The following is an 18,595-nucleotide window of genomic DNA, read 5'->3' on the forward strand; positions in this document are numbered from 1 at the left end:
TTTGTGGATGGACACTTGGGTTGCTTCCATATCTTGGCTATTGTAAATAATGCTTCAGTAAATATAAAGATGTATGTATCTTTTCAAACTAGTGTTTTCATTTAATTTGGGTAAATATCTACTTTGACTGGATCACACAGTATTTCTATTTTTAATTTTTTGAAGAACTTCCATACTGTTTTCCACAGGGGCTGCACCAGTTTGCATTTCCACCAACAGGGTTCTTTTTTTCTCCCCATCCTCAACAACACTTGTTATTTCTTGTCTTTTTTATTCTAGTCACTCTGACAAGTGTGAAGTGAGATCTCATTGTGGGTTCGATTTGCATTTCCTTGATGATTAGTGATGTTGAGCATCTTTTCATATGTTTGTTGGCCATCTGTATGTCTTTTTTGGAAAAATACCTACTCAGGTCCTCTGCCCATTCCTTAATCAGATTATTTGTTGGTTTTGCATGTGTGTGTAGGTGTAGAGTTGTAGAACTTAATTATATATAGTTGGGTTACATTTTTAAAAGATGTCTTCCCATTACTCAGGAGATATCAGGCTCTAGCTTATTGATGGCATTGTTGCCTTAAGTAAGAAGATACCAACCGGCTTCCAAACTGAGAGGTGATCATGGGAGTTCAGAACAGTCCAGAAGTTTCAGGGTCACAGATGGAACATAAAGAGCCTGGCTCTTAGTTGTGAATCAACTATGTGAAATCTTTCTCATAAGGAACCCAAGTCCTAGCTCATAGACAGGACAAGCCATCATATAACAGGAACAGAAATGCTCCTGCAGATTCCCATGTACCCAAGATACAAAGTTACCTTTTAAAAGTACTTAAAATTGGCACTGAAAGCTTCCCTATGGTCCGTTTTTCTTCTGAAGATTCTCTCTTCCAAGCTGGTTTCATGGATGATGAATGTCATCCATGCCCACAGATGGAATGTCCTCACCATGCTGGCAGTGCTAGATGTCTAATCTGACTTCCTTTCTGTCTGTTCTGCTTTCTTAACTGCTTAGAGAGATTCTATATTAATAATTCATTGGCACCTCACATTCAATATGACCAAAACCAAAATCATGATTTTCACCTCAGCTTTCATTATCTTTCCTGCCTTATATTTGTAATAAATACTCTCTTGAGCTGAGGACCTCAGATAATCTGAGGTCCAGCAGGTATCTCACTGGTCCAGTCTCCTAAATCTCTGTTCTTCTCATCCTGTGGCTCTGCCCCAGCCCTTCTTATTGCTTACTGCAGCAGCCCCTTCATGGGCTTTCAGGCCTCCACTCCCCATCCATCCTGTCTGTTCCAGGAGTTTCCAGATCTTTCTGATGATCAGAATCAACAGAGAGATTTATAATGCTGTAGATTCAGAAGGCTACAAGACTCAACCATCAGATCATATAGCTCCAGGGCCCAGAAATATATTTTTTTACCCAGTACCCAGCTGATTCTGAATGATTGGTCATGGATCTGTGTTTAAGGACAGTACACCTAATTGACTGGCTCCTGAAACTAGCTAATCATTAGAATCAACCCTGGCTCTTGTTAAAAAAATACAAACTCTGGACTCCCCAGGGCTATGACTTAGGAGGCCAGGGTCTACAAATCTTTATGGATTTAAATCCTTTCAGATGATTTTGACATCGGCCAGGTTTGAAGACACTCCCTTCCCATCCCACCCTGAAGGGGATCCTTGCCAGATAACTCTAGGTCTCAGATATCATGATAACATATAGAAGATGCACAATAATGCTGGCTCTGCCATCCTTCCAGCCAAGTTGGCTTCAGATTTTTGTCCTCATCACCTCCATGAAAGGGATGTCTAAAGCCTTTGAGGAACCAGAGCTCCAGAGATGGAAGGTAGGTGTCTGTTGCCCATCAAGAAAATTAGGTCAAGTTTACTGAGAACAGTGAAGAATTTTTGCAAGCTTATAAAAGTAATGGCTGACAAGGGAAGTCTCCAGGCTCAGAACCAAGTAACCAATAATTGGAAATGTCTGGTCAGCCTCATTAATAAATGATAATCCAGGAGTCATAATTGGTGGCCTGAAGCTTGGCCTCAAACACAACTGGAAAATGCAGTGAATCTCCCACTTGGAATGGGTTCAGTCACACTGGGAAGGCACTCATGCCTCACATGAAATCATTCTCCTCCCACCAGATTACACTAGAGATGATTCTTAAAAGAAAACATAAATTTTTCTATCCTTAGCTAGAGCAAATTCCTATGTGCAGGCACCAGCAGGAAAGGTAACATATCACCTTGAAGTTATGCCAAGGGTTTGATCATCTCTGAGAGTCTGTTTTGATATATGGAGGGGAGATGAGTAGGAAATATGAGAGGGTGAGAGTAGAAAAGGCTGGAGTCACCAGGGAAGGACATCACCTGCAGTGATGCCTGGAGCGCCTGGCCAGAGTTGAATATCTCTATCCCTTAGCTCCATCCTGACTTATCTACGTGATGGAGTATTCAATCAGATATACAAGACTTGGGGATCACTATGGCTTTTTAGGAAGTCTAAAACAGCAAAATCATAAGTAAGTACCCTTCCAAGTGTGGAAATACAGCTGCTTAAAATCTGACTAGATAAAATTATTTTTCATATGCTAGCGGTTTTTCATTATGCATTCATCTTTCTATGTTTTGGGGACAGTCTCAATGGCAGCAAAGTTCTTTGTGGGAAAATTTTATGTCCATGAATGTCGTTCCATCTCCATGTAGGAAGGCTTTGTGCAAAAACAGAGGTGGATTGAGCTGTGGAAAGTTCTAGGGTAATCTTCTTGGATTCCCAGTGCCTTTGGCTAGCTGACAGATCAGCTGCGCTGCTGTGTGCAGCATACTCTCCCCTCCCTGGCGCAGAGAAGCTGCCCAGAGCCTGGCCTCTGAGGTTGCCAGCACATATGCAGAGCACTCCATGGGCCAGACCATCCTAAAACACTAATGGTGCATTAGGGAACTGTGTAGCAGTAGTATTAAATTATGAATTATGCTGCTTTGTGGCACCCAGACTGATGCAAGGCAGTGAAATATTAATTAACCTTGCAGATGGCTGTGGCTCACATTGTTCATCACTGCCCTGAACCTGCAGCAATGAATAACAAGCAGCTTTTGTTCTGCATTGCACTTGGAACAAGAGACCGAGTAAATATTTTTTTAAATAAAAAAAAAGAAAATATAATAACTCCGGGAGATGGTGAAAAAAACTTCTGATGTAAGTTGATACACTGAAAGCAAAGCCTGCTTGCACATCAGACTGAACAAGGACCCTTGCAGCCAGTGGTCACCTTAGGAGTCCGACCAGGCTACAGGCCACCTCCCACACAGGAATCTGGCAGAGAGAACACTCTGGAGTCAGGCAGGCTCCACAGAAACACCAAAGCAGGACTAGGCCAAAAGATTGACAAGGAGGAGTATAAACAAGAATCATCAGACTTGGGGTTGATGTATGGGAGCCCTCTTGAGAATAACTTAGGAAACATGCTCCAGCAAAGGGAGTACATATTTCAGGGAAGGAATTACAAGGAGGAAGGCTTACAAGCTAGGAAAACATCTCCACTAAATAGCTTGTATTCTTTTCTCCCTCCTCACCCTGGTCATGTTAAGCTTCACTGTGTGAGGGATACTAACAGGGTACAGGTAAATGAAAGACCAGCTCTTCAATTTGTCAGAGTGGCAAGACTCAGCTTGAACAGATCATTTACAAATATTGGCACCACAGAGATCTAGTAGAATAGATTCTGGGGACAACGTGTCTTTCATGATTGTTTTGGCCTCAAACGTTGACTTGCCTTTTCCTAGAGCAGCATGGGCCAAGAGAAGAGTCCAGACTTTGAGCTTCTGGTGTGGGATCCATGTACTAAGGAGTAAATCAGGAAGAATGATATGGCAATAGCCTTACAATGGTACTGTCCAGATAAAATGAAATCATGTACCTGCTACAAATAACTACTAGTGCCAAGTCCTGTCAATTAGTGAAGAGCCAGATGTTGAAGAAATGATGTACCCTCTTGGTCAACCAATATTTTTATCATTTTTGGTAGCGATAAGGATACAGAGCAAAATGACATAGCAGTAAGTTGGATCTAATCATGTGCCCTTCAAAATATATAAACATAACTGCAAAGACAAGTTGACAAAACCAAAGTCCCAGCCATAGTGGGATATTATGATACAGCTCTTGTAGAATTTTGCAGAGTAAGCTGAATAAAAATAAGATTTGAACAAGTCAGCTCAGAAGTTTGAAATATATGGAATGAAATGTGTGCAATGGAATGAACTGTATGGAATCTACCATCTGTAGATAGAGAACATATAAAGTCTCCAAAGATCCATGGAACATTTACAAAAGTTGAACAGGTAGGAAAAAAAATGTCAACAAATTTCTTAGCAAATATTATTATACTGTGTTGTTTGTTCAACCAGTGCAGATGGGCACACGGTATGATTGCATGTCCCGTCTCTACCCTCTTGTGAATGGGTATGACTATGTGATGAGTTCTGGCCAATGAGTTGTGAGCAGAGAGAATGTGTCACTTCTGGCCTAGAGCATTCAACTGCCTGTGAAAGCTTTCAGAACATTCTTTCTTCTCTGTTGACTTTTGACATAGCAACTGGCAACATTTGAAATGGTGGCTATTCCATCAACTTGTGTGTCTACGTCATCACAATGAGCAGATCCTACTTGCCAAACTTCGATGGTTGTATAGTGTAGGTGAGATAAATATTTTGTTATTTTAAGCCACAGGGATTTGGGGGTTATTTATTATAGCAGTATGATCTAGGCTATCTTGACTAACATCTTCTTAAACCAGTACTAAGTTAAATTTTATTATTTTTTTTCTAAATTAAATTTTAAGTAGTTACCAAAAATAATTCTTAAACTATGGTAAGAAACGATAAACTCCTAAATAATTCATAAATTTAAAAAATGAAATTCAAAAATTTTAAACTCATCAAAATAAAAATACTACATATCAAAACTTGTAGAATATACGTAATGTGCACTAATCAATGAGATAGAAAATAAACCAATTAAGCATTTATTTTTTTTAAGATTTTTAATTTATTTATTCATGATAGACATAGAGAGAGAGAGAGAGAGAGAGAGAGGCAGAGACACAGGCAGAGGGAGAAGCAGGCTCCAAGCCAGGAGCCCGATGTGGGACTTGATCCCGGGACTCCAGGATCGCGTCCCAGGCAAAAGGCAGGTGCCAAACCACTGAGCCACCCAGGGATCGCCCAACTAAGCATTTAGATCAAAATAAAACAGAAAATAAAAATGGACCAGAGAATAACTAAAGGAAGTCAAAGGCAAAAATTAATAAATAAGAGAAAGAAATTACATGAGAAGAAAAGCAAAAATGCAAGAGTAACACCAAAATCCAAGTGTTTTCTGAAGAAAATACAATCATATACTAGACTCTACCAAGGCTGATTTATAAAACAAAAAAGAGAGAGAGGAAGAGAAAGAAAGGCAAAGCAAAAATTAGTAATCATAAAGAAATAGTCTAAGCAATTATGCACTAATATATTTGAAAACTTAGATCAAATAGAAAATTTTCTGAAAATGTCATATTATAAAATTTAACTCAAGAAATACAAAAATAGAAATAGAATAAAGCAATAGCTATTGATTTGATCATCAAAAATCACCCACCACCCTAGTAGAAGACACATACCAATCTCATTAAGAAATTTTACAGTTGAATTTTGCCACACTTTCAAAGAACAGATAATTCCCATTTTACACAAAATATTTAATGTCAAGGAAAAGAAGGTAAATAAACTCTATAAATAATGTCATAAGGTTTATATAAGCTTGACTTAATAAAACACAGGGACAGTTTAAGAAAAGAAAATTATGAAATATAATCTACAATAAAAATGTAAAAATGATAAACAGAGAATTGATTTTGGTACTATATATATATATATATATATATAATATCATGATTAAGTATATTGGTGACTAATTAGGGTATATCCCAGTAAAATCACCACAATATAGACAGAAAACAAGCATCTGATAAAATTCAATACTAACTCATCATTTATAAAAATCTCTTTGTAGAGCAGGCCGGGTGGTTCAGCAGTTTAGCGCTTGCCTTCAGCCCAGGGCCTGATCCTGGAGACCTGGGATCGAGTTCCACATCGGGCTCCCTGCATGGGGCCTGCTTCTCCCTCTCTGCCTCTCTCTTTGTGTCTCTCATGAATAAATAAATAAAATCTTTTAAAAAAAATATCTTTGTAAACTAAGTATAAAAAGGAATTCTCTTAAGAAGATAAAAGTTACCTAACAAATATTATAGTAAAACTTGATGAAATTCTGATTAAAGTCATAAACAAGACAAGAACTCTCATTATTAGTGATTCTATCAAACAATGTACTGTATACTCTAGGAAGAACAATAAGATAATAGAAGAAGGGATGCCTGGGTTAATACAGCAGTGCTACATTACCATTATAAATATGTATAGATACTCTAATAACATAGCTCTAAGACAAAGAGCTGACAAACTAAAAGGAGAAAAAAATCAATATGGTATAAATGTATATGTGTATTTTATATGATATATGTATATATCATATGTAATATCTTTAATTAAAATTATAACAAAAATATTTATAATACAATATATTTATTTAATGTATAAATAAAAATTTATATAAATATACATATATAAACTTTAGTGGAATACTTCAATACTCTCTCAGCAATTGACAGAATAAATAGGGAAAAAATATCAGTAAGTATACAGAAGATCTGAACAACATTTCCAACCAATTTAATCTAATCTCCATGTAGAAAACACCTCAGCCAACGACAAAATACATCTCTCCTTTCCAGTGGAACATTCACCAAGATGCACCACACTCCAAGCCATAAAACAAGACTGAAGAAACGTAACAGAAATGAAGGCACATAGAGTATGTTTTATGATCACAACGTGATTAAATAAGAAATCAAAAATTGAAATATATCTGAGAAACCCCCAAATAACTAACGGATCAAAGGGGAAGTCCCAACATAAATTAGAAAATAGCAATTATAACTAAATATAAATGAAAACACATGTCAAAATGTGTGAGATGCAGGTATGGCAATACCCAGGGGACAACTTTAACTGCCTCTATTAGAAAATAAAGATGATGTATAATTTATAATAGAAGCTTCCATCTTAAAAAGTGGAAAAAGATGGGACACCTGGGTAGCTCAGTGGTTGAGCATCTGCCTTCAGCCTAGGGCCTGATCCTGGAGACCCGGGATAGAGTCCCATGTTGGGTTCCCTGCATGGAGCCTGCTTCTCCCTCTGCCTGTGTCTCTCATGAATAAATAAATAAAATCTTTTTTAAAAAAAATGGAAAATGAAACAAAAAAGTAAATAAATAATCACATTAAGATCTAAAAGCAATAAAATGGTAAAGAATTTTTTTTAAAAAACAAAAGGTCAAAAGCTGATGGACAGACATCATTCCAGATTTTACGGACATTAAAAGGATAATAAGTTTATTATGGACAAATGTTGGTCAATAAATTTCATGACTTAAATAAAATGGGGAAAAATTCCATGAAAGACATATATTGCAAAAACTGACTCAATTTTTTTAAAAATAGAGCGACCCTGTGATAATTAAGAAAACAGAATTCGTAACTGGAAACTTTCCCATGAAGAAAACTCCAGACCCAGCGCCTTCACTGATGAATTCTGGCAAAAAATTTCAAAAGAAATGCCAATCCAAACACAAACCCTTTTAGAAAATAGAGGAAGGAGTACTTCTCAACTCATTTGATAAGGTCAGTATTACTCTGATTCTCAAATCATCAAAAACATCTCAAGGAATTAAAGGAAGATACCCCCCATGAACAAATACATAGAAATTCTTAACAGAATATTGGCAAATAGAATCAAAAAAGGTACCGTGATGGAGTGGGTCCCACACCGGGCGCCGGGGCAGGCCACACCAGGATGCTGGCACCAGGGTGGGAGTGCCAGGTGGGAAATCGATTGAGACGCTCACAGCGAGCCCAGCAGATGCAGGAGGGACTCACAGAGCAAGTGCAGAATCCTGACCTTTCTAGGGTTTTCTCCGAGGCAGAGAGAGCCTAACTGAAGCCAGCTTACTGGCTGTCCAGGAAAGTTGATGGCAGGCTGTCTGCTTTGTTGTGTTTCTCATGGCCTCTTGCATGTCTCAGCTACTGACATAAGTCTAGGTCCCTGGTAAACCAGGCTGGTTGTTCCTGACACCTCTGGGGTTCATTACTGATAACAGAGGGGTGGCTGGATGAACACCCCATGGGGGGCCACAGTGCTATAAGCAGGAGAGGCAATGAACATCCAGAGACCTGGTGGGGAGTGAAGGCTGGAAAGCCAGCAAGAGAAACCACCATTGGAACTTTCTGTCTGCCAGAAGAAGAAGAATACAATAACTGATTAGGAGTGGGAAAGCCTGGTCGTCAGATACCAGAGGGAAAGATTTCATTTCCCATATTTCCTCAGTGAAGAGTCAAGAATTAGTTGAGGTAAGGAGGACCACCCCCAGTGGTGTGAGCTGATCCCTTCCAATACATCTCCAGCTGTCTCCTACAGGTGCTACTTCTCTGCCTGAACCCTGCCTGCCACCCCAGAGCTCCCCCTTAGCCACGCACAGATGTCTATACTGCAGGACTGGGGAAATCTACACAGAATCAGAGCACAGGTGGGACAGCAGACATGTGACTCCTTCTGTCCACAGGGTCCAAGGGAAAGTTACGCAGAACTCAACCTTTCTCTCGGTTCCCCAGCTTCTCCTTTCTCCTCAATATACCTTTTTCTTCAAGTCTCCACCATTTGTACCTCTACTGGCTTTTGAAAAAGAATTAAAACACACACACACACACACACACACTCCCAAAGACAAAAACATTAATTCCCCGAGGTAGTAGAGACAAAACTCAGAAGAGAAACATTATCCTGATTGCTTCATAAATTACACACTCATTTCAGCCACCCTGAAATAAGCATTAATATGCATTGTAGGGTTAGTTTCTTTCCTTCATCTCCCACTTCTGATCATCTTTCAAATCCTGTGCCTTCTTACCTGCAAGGAATAAAATGAGCCATGTGCCTCTTATAGGCCATTTCTCTGGCTGTCAGTAGACTGGCTGATGTTGGAATCACCATGACAAATGCACAATTGTAGGTGTAGACATAGGCCAGACTCTCTCAGAGCCTGCCATGGCTGGGAGCCTGTGAAGAAAGGGAATTCCATCTTTTTATTTGACACATGCTGTACTAAAGACTGTTCACAGCCATGACACATAAATTAAATTTTCTTACTCCTGCACTAAGAAAAAGTGGTTACTGTGACTACAGTTAACAGTCTTTCCTTTCTCTTGCTACTGGTACCATAAGAGCATTTCCAGGCAGTTCTAGGACCCCCACAAAGGGGGCTTTGTGCTCTTGTGAATCAATCCTGTGTGTGTCCCCTTGACATCCATGCGTGTGTCCTCTACCCCATGAAGGCAGCCTGCAAAGCACGGGAGTGGCCTGTATTCCTTGGAGTCTTCATGCCCATATGGCCCATGGTTTCTGGGTGGATATGCAGAGAGGCCCCTTTGGCCTGAGGAGTCTTCCTTCATGTATGAACCAATGAAGGGCTGCCTTGAGACCCAGTGTCAACAAACACAGAAGCCACAGAGCAGATTTATTGTTCCTTTTCTGTTTGCTGGTTGGCTTGTGTTTATCCTCTCCCTAGGACTCAGGTAGATGCAGAGTGGCCCTCCCATCTTTTGATACAGCCAACCCAGCTCCTGCCAAGAAAGCTTGTCTGCAGATAACTACTATAAACCGCTGGGTAAAATACAAAGAAGAGGAAGAGGAAGAGGGAAGAAAGGAGAGGAAAACAAAAACAAAATAGCCCAGAGGCACTAGAAAGACAATAAAAGCAGGTTGGCACTTGGAAACATGGAAAAGGCAATGAGTAAGCTCTGGTTTGAAGGACTAGGAGCCTGAGGTCAGAGCACAAGCAGAGCCACACAGGGATCACTTAGGTACTTACGATGTGTCTCTTTTCTTTCTTTCTTTCTTTCTTTCTTTCTTTCTTTCTTTCTTTCTTTCTTTCTTTCTTTCTTTTCTTTTTTTAATGATTTATTTATTTATTCATGAGAGACACAGACTGAAAGAGAGAGGAGAGACACAGGCAGAGGGAGAAGCAGGCTCCATGCAGGGAGCCCAACATGGGACTCCATCCTTGGTCTCCAGGATCATGCCCTGAGCTGAAGGTGGCGCTAAACAGCTGAGCTACCCAGACTGCCCCCATGTGTCTCTTTGACCTGAAGAAACAGGACAGAGTTCAAGGCACTTGTGAGGGAAGTGAGAAAGGTGGTCCTGGAAAGGAGAGAATCAGAAAATAGAATTATCTGGCCACTTTGAACTAAGCATGGGCAGAGAGGCAGCAAGCAGCCCAGTTAAAAAGCAAAGAACTAAACTGAGGTAGAATTGCTGTTCAGGACACACACTTTGATGTCTGCAACCAACCAAGTTAATTTTGATAAAACAAAATATCACACATGCGCATTGGAGGAAGATGCCCGAAACTGAAGTCTCAACAGAGCATTCACGATGATCAGGACATAAACTAAAATCATCTGGCATCTAAAGAAACTATAAAGTAAGACACATTCTCAAGAGAAAAGACAAACAATGGAGACCACTCTGATATGACCCAGGTGTCAAAATTAGCAGACAAGAATTTTCCAGCAGTTATGACAACTATGTCCAATGAATGACAAGCTCTTAATGCATAAAGAGATGGCAGTTCCCTGCAGAGGAATAGAAAATAGAGAGATCAAAGTGGTAGTTCTGAAACTCAAAAGCATCATACCTAAAATGAAAATATTTATCAGCTTAAATGGAAATGAGAGAGGAAACAGCCAGTGAATTTGAAAGATTAGTTGAAACTATTTAATCTGCAAAAGAAAGAAAATGAATATGGAAATACCTTGGCAATTAAGGTAGAATAGACAAATTCCTTGAAAAATAAAACTTGGCAAAACTGTCACAGAATGAAAGGGAAAATTTGGAAAGCCAAAAGTATGTTAAAGAAATAGAATTTTTTATTAATATTTTTCCAGAGAAGAAGATCCAGGCACAGATGATTTTTGACTGGGCAATTTATCAAACACTTAAGAAAGAAATAACATTAATCTTACACAAACTCTTTCAGAAAGTAAAGAAAGAAGGGAAACTTCCTAACTTATTTTTTAGGCAAGTATAACCCTAAGATCAAAATACAACAAAATATCTCTAGAAAAGAAAAATGCAGACCAATATCCTTATGGAATAGACACGAAATTCCTCAAGAAAATATTACTGAATTGAATCAAGTAATATATTAAAAAGATAATGCATTGCAACCAGATAGGGTTTATCCCAGAATTGCAGGGTTGAAATTTACATTCAAAGATCAATTATTGTAATCCAACAGTTTTAAAAAATCAAAGAGAAAAACAAAACTACTGTTTCAATAGATTCAGTAAAGGTTTCTATCAGTGTGATAAAATCTCTTGGGAAAGTAGGAATAAAAGGGAATTTTCTTGGTGTAATGAAGACATTTATGAAAAACTTATATTACTGACTTGTGAACAACTGGGTGCTTTCTACCTACAACCAGGAACAAGGTAAAGATGCCTATTCTCTGCATTTCTATTCAATACCATACCAGAGATATAAACAATGTAATAAGAGAAGAAAAAGAAATAAAAGAAAAATCAGAAAGGAAGAAAACTGTCTCTAATAGCCCTGGTGATCATGAGTAGAAGGTTAGGTGAACAAGATGTGGATTAATCATACAATAGATACTACTCAGCAATAAAAAGTGAGGACTACTGATATATACACAATAGTATAGATGAATCTTAAAAACATTTTGCTCTGCAGGGGAAAAAAATACTTATGTGAAAGAGGACATACTGTGTGCTTCCACTTATGTGAAATTCTAAAATAGGTAAAACTACTAATGGTTGCCTCTGGATGGATGGGAAAGGGGATTCAAGAAAAGGGCCCCTGAGAAATTTTATTGAGTGATGGTAATATGGTACTGAGCCTTGATAGGGTTTGTGAATTCAGATTTTACATTAAAAAAAAAAAAACAGAACAAAACTGTAAACAGATATTGAGCCTTGATAGGGTTTGTGAATTCAGATTTTACATTAAAAAAAAAAAAACAGACAAAACTGTAAACAGATATTGAGCTTTATTTACTAATGTCTACAATTTGCCTTGTAACGCATCCAAAAACTAAGATGGATTGATAGATAGAGGAATGGATAGATATGTGACAAAGCATGTATATAGCATATGTTAATGACAGACTCTAGATGGTGTATATATGGTGTTCAATGTAAAATTCTTTCAGTTTTGCTATTTTTGAAATTTTTCATAATTAAATATAATAAATATATTGGTTTTTCTTCTCTGACAGCCTAAATATTAACAATTATCATTAGTAGTAATTATTATTATATTATTATTATTATTGAGAACCTTGCCCCTTTATCTCTCTCTTCCCCAATATTCATTCATTCAAAATTCAAAAAGTATTCAGCATCTACTATGTGTCAGGTACTATGGCAGATGTTCAAAATGTAAAAGTGAGCAGAACAATCAACATCCGTGCCCTTATGAAGTTTAAATTCTAGTGGGGCCAGTGATCAATCTCAAAAAGCTGGAAATCACCTTAATGTAAATCAATAAAATCATTTCAAAAGATAGTTTATGGTATATCCATATAAAGAAATGCTCTGCGGGCATTAAATTGTGTTTTCCTAAATTTTTCATTGATTATGTTTGCACATGTAAGACTGAATTGGTTATAAAGAAAAATGTTAACAGATACCCATTGACATAAAGGGGAAATGTATTACAAATACACAAAAAATACATATTCCCAACCAACCATGGATATATCACCTTAAGTATTCTGTGCTCAAACTGTGACTGAGAAGGTCAGGTTTTCCACTCCCGGGAGAACTTTTCACACATCTTTATGAGGCATTTGGTGCAAGAAAGCTGAAATATCTTATTCAAGGAAAGAGTGAAGCATGATTTAAGTAGAAGGCCATAGATAAGAGCCAACCTTGGTGAAGAGATTACAACATGAAATGCAAGAAGGTAGGGCCTGGTCTCCAACAAGAGACAAAGACCGGAGGTCAGGGACAAGCATATCATCTGAGCCTTTTTAGTGCAGGCTGGAATGAAGCAAGGTATCTTGTTTGCCTTTGCTGGCCAGGGAACAGGATAGTTGGCTTTTGTGACTAAGGCTGGGAGTGCCTGGGGGGTTAAGCGTCCAACTCTTGATTTCTGCTCAGGTCATGATTCAGGGTTGGGATCAAGCCCCACCTTGGGTTCCACACTTAGCAGGAGTCTGGGTGAGATTCTCTCTCTCCCTCTCCCTCTGCCCTTCCTCCTCCCTCTGTTGTTCTCAAATAAATAAATAAACCTTAAAAAATAAAAAATAAAAAGACTCAGGCTGAAGCAGACCCAAGAACATTTTCCCCAAAATTTCAAAGCCAAAATTCCCTGCCCCTCCTCTGACCTTCTCACCAAATACTCCTGGTTCCCACAGCAACATGTGTAATCTTCTCCACAGCCCCAGATATTTCCACCCCAATATTTTCTGCTCCATTTATCAGGTGTGTCTTCTATTTCCCCCCAAGATGTCTGGGTCTATCATTAATTGAAACTATGCTTTTCTGAGAACCAAGTTTGGTTGACTCATTTGAGATAAACTTATAGGGTAGGTATGCAAATTCTGTGGACATCCATCTCTTCATGTAAAAAAAAATATGGATAATGAAATATGTCCCTCTGATCTCTCTAATCTGTTGTGACCATTAAGTCAGATGATATGGGTGCCAGTGCTTTGTATGCTTAATATCCTGACAAACTTTTGGTATAATATCCTATATCAGGACATGGCCCAGCATGAATACACTTACAATCCTCTCCCAGTAAAAGGATACTCACCCACTCATATATAAGTGTTGCGTGTGCAGAAAATGGAAGTAGTTTGTTTATTTTTAAATGAGAAAATATCCTAGGGACTATGAAACCTTTGTGGAGACCCTGTCCTCTCTGAATCCCAAAGACCTAGTTTTATTCTCTGACCCACTGAAAGCCCTCTGTAAAGGTTTGTTGCCATATTTAATATTTCCTGGATTCATTCTGCAACTGTGTCTTCCCCTTGGCATTCATTCATTTTGCGCACATAACATTGAATGCCTACTATAACTAATGTTAAATGAGCTCACAGTATAACATGGGGGTGGGGAACAACGAACAAACAGACATGTAACATGTGCTGGTCTGTTATATACACATGGCTTCTAGGGCAGATCAGAGCGGCTCAACAGCTCAAGCCATTGCTCCTACTTGAATCCCTCTCTTTCTGCCACCTTACTACCCATGAGTCTTTTCTGTTCACATCCTCTTCACTCTTTAAGGATTTTAATTATTTGAAAGAGAGAGTGAGCACAAGTTGGTGAGCAGCAGACAGAAGAAGAGGAAGAAGCAGACTCCCCCACTGAGCAGGGAGCCCAATGCAGGGTTCCATCCCAGGACCCTGGAATCCTGTCTTGAGCTGAAGGGAGACCCTTAACCAACTGAACCACTCAGGTGCCCCCATCCTCTTCATTTTAAGGCTTGGTTCAAATGATTCTTAAGATGTGAGACCTCCTCTGATCATGCTGTTTTGTGTCTTTGAACTCTAGGCTCTTTTTTCTAACTTGTGCTCAGAACATTTACCATATGAATGAGGGATGCTGAATGAAAACCAGATAAAGGGTTAGTATCCAAGATCTATAAAGAACTTATTTAACTCAACAGCGAAGAAACAAACAATCCAATCGTGAAATGGGCAAAAGACATGAATAGAAATCTCACAGAGAAAGACACAGACATGGCCAACAAGCACATGAGAAAATGCTCCGCATCACTTGCCATCAGGGAAATACAAATCAAAACCACAATGAGATACCACCTCACACCAGTTAGAATGGGGAACATTAACAAGGCAGGAAACCACAAATGTTGGAGAGGATGCGGAGAAAAGGGAACCCTCCTGCACTGTTGGTGGGAATGTGAACTGGTGCAGCCACTCTGGAAAACTGTGTGGAGGTTCCTCAAACAGTTAAAAATAGACCTGCCCTACGACCCAGCAATTGCACTGTTGGGGATTTACCCCAAAGATACAGATGCAGTGAAACACCATGACACCTGCACCCCGATGTTTAAGGAACAATGTCCACAACAGCCAAACTGTGGAAGGAGCCTTGGTGTCCACCGAAAGATGAATGGATAAAGAAGATGTGGTCTATGTATACAATGGAATATTCCTCAGCCATTAGAAACGACAAATACCCACCATTTGCTTCAACGTGGATGGAACTGGAGGGTATTATGCTGAGTGAAATAAGTCAATCAGAGAAGGACAAACATTATATGGTCTCATTCATTTGGGGAATATAAAAAATAGTGAAAGGGAATAAAGAGGAAAGGAGAAAAAATGAGTGGGAATTATCAGAAGGTGAGACAGAACATGAGAGACTCCTAACTCTGGGAAACAAACAAGGGGTGGTAGAAGGGGAGGTAGGTGGGGGTGACTGGGTGACGGGCACTGAGGGGGGCACTTGATGGGATGAGCACTGGGTATTATTCTATATGCTGGCAAATTGAACACCAATAAAAAATAAATTAAAAAAAAGAAAAAGAAAGAAAACCTACCATCTTGAAACTCACAACTGAGTAAGCTTCAAAATAAAAATAGAGCCTTCTAGATAAACTCTCCTTGTGACTTCTTTTTTACACACATCTTTATAATCCATTTCATTGGCTGTGTGAGTTGTGCTGGTAACTGTAGGTTGTGCTGGTAACTCTACAGACTGTGATGGTAACCAGGTTGCAGTGTAAGGCACATGTAGGAAAAGCAAAATAATGACCAAACCTCTCAGCTCATTACTCCACACGTTCTCTTTGCTGGACATGCAGAACTCCTGCAATTCTGGGTTCCCACAGTGCCTTGTTTACCCTTGCTCCCAGGGCCTGAGCCAGTGGATACTTTTGTGCCCAGCCTCTCAGCTGCCAAACCATGCACATGACTCTCTCTTCATTTCCAGAAGAAATGCCAGTGGGCAGCTGTGTTGATTTAAGGTTATCAAATAGTCTTTATTCTAAGAGGTAGAGATGCATTCCCAGCATTTTGGGACCACATGCCCCCCCTGATGAAACACAAATGTAATTAATACTTGGCACCTTTAGTTTGAGATTGTACAGTTATATGCATTTCTATTTCGGTTGGTCTGTTTTTGATAGTTTACTAGACACTTTTCTATTGATAAACCAGAGTATTAGTCGCCAAGACAGAGAGGGAGAGAGAAAGAGAGAGAGGTAGGAGAAGAGGGAGGAAGATGGAAGGAAGGAAAGGATGGACACAGGGTGGATGGAAGGAGAGAGGAAAAAAGGAAGGACAAAGAGAGAGAAAAGAAATAAAGCTTGATTGATGGTTACAGTCCCTGGCCTCTAATTCCTACCTGGACTTAGATTCTCATTCATATCTCCGCCATGCAGCAAGGCATCTATAGCCTGAAGTGACTTTGATCCCACTGGAGAGATGAATGTTCTAGAGAGTGGTGGTGGTGTCCTCTCCTTGTCACCTCCATATACTACCCCATATATAAGTCTATGGGATCATACATAATTTACAGCCCTCTTCCAGCTAATAATAATTTTTTTAAACCAAACTCAAGATTTGTCATCAAAAAGCTTTTACGACATAAAGAAAAAATGTATTAATGTGCTTTGGTGTTAGTCCAAACTGCATCTGCAGGACAGCACAAATCAAGTTATTTTGCCTTGATTTTGAAAAAAATAAATTTATAATTGCCTAAATTAGCCAAAGTATATTCTCTGTGGTAAAATGCTAGGGAATTTACACCTTGGTCATGGGGTTCATTTTTCCAAGATGTTCAGGTAAGGCCCAAAGTGCTGGTCAGAGATGAGGAAGAACTTACGTAGCAGGGTTTGTGGATTTCCAGCCGCTGTCCAGAGTAAACTACATTAGTTTTCAGTGTTTTCTGTGAGGAAAGGTTCATGAGGCTTGAGGTGTAGAAAACAGATGATCTGGAATGGTTTAGCTGCACATAATAACTCTGGTCTCATCACAGACACGGAGGATCACTATTGCGCTGACAACGTGAGGAGCAGGGAAGGAAGCCTTCAGAGAGAAGAGAAAAACCACACGGTTATTTTTCTCATTTGCTTTCCTGGCGAGGAGACACATCCTCAAACCGAAGCCTTGAATGTGGTGGGCCACACAGAGCCATCTTGCCATGCAGAGGCACAGGACTCACTGGGTCTCCCACGGGGTGCCCACCCTGCCCTTGCCCCTCTGTATCTGCTTTCCCCAGACGTCTGCTGCCAGGCTCCTCACCTCCTTGGCCCTAAGGGCTGCCATCCCATCCTGAGGGGAGACCCCAGGCTCTCAGTGCCCTGGCGGCCCTCAGATGAGGCCTGTGGTAAGACTCTGTGGAGGAGGGAGGGGACATGGGAGCTTTCCCGCCTTCTGTGCCCAGCACTAGCACTTCTCACCTGAGTGTTCGTGGGCATGACTTTGCCTCAGCTCCCTCATCTGTCAAAATAGAAGTACCACATCTTATTTTGACAATTGTGTTAAATGAGACAATGCTATAAAGGGGTGATCACTTTTCTTTCCCCCTCTCCCTCTCCTTTGCTTCTTAAAATATGATGCAAAAGTACCTGGGGGTGACTCTAGAAGATGGCACATGGGACTGTACCTGCACCAACTAGTTGCTTGCTGGGACTTCTCTTCTCTTGTGGGCTCCCACAGAAATCAGGGGCCTGGAGCTGGTCACTCAGCTCCTCCAGGGCACCTCAACCACCTCTGGGAATGCTGCCTTGCTTTGGTCCCACACATGCCTGCTGAGCACACACCTGACCCCGTGGCTGCTTCCCTACCATGAGGGTCCCGTGAGGCCCTGCGTGCACTCCAGTTTTTGAAGCCGCTCTGTGCCCTGGTGCCTATTCCAGGGTCCTGTTCTGGGCAGAGGCTTAGCTCCATGTCCCCCTACTTCAGCCTTGGCATCCATGTACTCGCCGGTCCCTACCCACAGAGACATCTTGCTCCCCAAGGAGGACCTGAGGATGGTGGCAGATATCATCCTATGAGTGCAGCATCATGCCCTGCCAGCTCATAAAGGAAAGTGAAATAACTCATCTTTGGTTGAGAGAGCCAGTAGGAAACTTCTATATCTACATGTCTCAGCCAGCCCTCCAAAACAAGTTTGGGAGACAAAGCTTGGAGACGTCTGACATTTGCACCCTCTGTAGGGGAGTGGGTACTCCTCATGGCTGATTTCCCTGGAGAAAGGGCCCAGTTGAGCTGGCATTGCCATCAGTCTTCCTGGTCACTGTACTTCAATGGGCAATGGAACCAGGGAAACAGGATTAAAGAGGCAGGTGAAGGAGTCCATGGAAAATCCATGGATTCTTCTGTGGACTCCAAACATGGGTGGTTTCCCTCCTCTGGGCCCTGAGAATGCAATGC

General features: G+C 40.2%; 2 long non-coding RNA genes across 5 annotated transcripts in view; one reads left to right on the top strand and one right to left on the bottom strand.

The window, feature by feature from the left end:
• LOC144315430 (uncharacterized) overlaps positions 1-17,528 on the bottom strand; it is a 33,113-nt gene extending 15,585 nt beyond the window's left edge. The window contains exons 1-3 of one of the 3 annotated variants that reach the window (XR_013381115.1): positions 17,043-17,526; positions 9,074-9,222; positions 6,652-8,397 (exon numbers count right to left, since the gene is read on the bottom strand). This is a non-coding gene — a long non-coding RNA (uncharacterized LOC144315430). Of the gene's footprint in view, positions 1-6,651; positions 8,398-9,073; positions 9,223-17,042 lie in introns of those variants that run through there. The other 2 variants (XR_013381117.1, XR_013381116.1) reach the window with 2 other exon arrangements.
• The window catches only part of LOC144315428 (uncharacterized), a 57,385-nt gene continuing 43,344 nt past the window's right edge, over positions 4,555-18,595 (top strand). For both annotated transcript variants that reach the window (XR_013381110.1, XR_013381108.1), the window contains exon 1: positions 4,555-4,705. This is a non-coding gene — a long non-coding RNA (uncharacterized LOC144315428). The remainder of the gene's footprint in view (positions 4,706-18,595) is intronic.

Source organism: Canis aureus, chromosome 6, assembly GCF_053574225.1.
Source record: "Canis aureus isolate CA01 chromosome 6, VMU_Caureus_v.1.0, whole genome shotgun sequence".
Lineage (NCBI taxonomy): Eukaryota > Metazoa > Chordata > Mammalia > Carnivora > Canidae > Canis > Canis aureus.